Genomic DNA, 1,107 nt, shown 5'->3' on the forward strand with positions numbered 1-1,107 from the left:
TGTATGTGTGTGTTCACGCGTGTGTTCACGTGTGTGTGTTCACGCGTGTGTGTTCACGCGTATGTGTAAGTTCACGTGTCCACGTGTGTTCACGTGTGTGTGTTCACGTACGCGTACACGTGTGTACGCGTTCACGTGTGTGTTCACGTGTGCGTGTGTACGCGTTCACGTGTGGTGTTCACGTGCGCGTACACGTGTGTGTGTACACGTGTGTGTTCACGTGTGTGTTCACGCGTGTGTACACGTGTGTGTTCACGCGTGTGTTCACGTGTGTTGTACACGTGTGTGTGTACACGCGTGTGTACACGTGTGTGTGTACACGCGTGTGTACACGTGTGTTCACGTGTGTGTGTTCACGTGTATACACGTGTGTGTGTACACGCGTGTGTACGCGTGTGTACATGTGCGCGTGTCCCCCACGTGTTCGCGTGCAGTACTGCACGCACACTGCGTTGAGCTGAAGGCGCACGCGAATCCCACAGCCGGTGAATTGTCTCGCGACATCGCTTCTGTCTGACTCCTGAAGAGCGGTGGGGAGGGGGGGGGTGTTGCGGGTGCGGTGCAGGAGGTGGCAACTCGGACAGGAGCAGCGGTCCGCGGCCACGCTTCCCGTTGTAACTCATGACTCTTGTCAGAGCGCTAAATGTACAATCGTGTGCGTGTTACATGTATGTCACGGGGAGCGGTGGTGCAGCGGTTAGCGCTACGTTGCGCTACGAACCTGGCGACCCGGGTTCGATTCGCGCTCACGGCCACCAACACCCAGTGACGATTATCTGAACCGGTCCTGGGCCCTCCCCTAGGTCGACTCAGCCTCAAATGAATACCTGGTGCGGTGTGTAGTAAACATCGCCACTGGGGAGACAAAGGCGGTCGGGCGTGGTGCTGGCCACCCACCCCCTCGTGTGCCGTGCCGGCCTTCATAGGTGCTCGCTAACAGCACTTGCCCCTACAGTCTGCTAAGGCTACACGGGGGATCTTTGTCTTTATCTTTGTTATATATTTCCAGGGAGCGGTGGTGCAGCGGTTAGCGCTACGCTGCGCTACGAACCTGGTGACCCGGGTTCGATTCCCGCTCCACGGCCACCAACACCCAGTGACGATTAT

The sequence above is a fragment of the Lethenteron reissneri genome, chromosome 57 (genome assembly GCF_015708825.2).
Source record: "Lethenteron reissneri isolate LAM-NWPU_2019-01 chromosome 57, ASM1570882v1, whole genome shotgun sequence".
Classification (NCBI taxonomy): Eukaryota; Metazoa; Chordata; class Hyperoartia; order Petromyzontiformes; family Petromyzontidae; genus Lethenteron; species Lethenteron reissneri.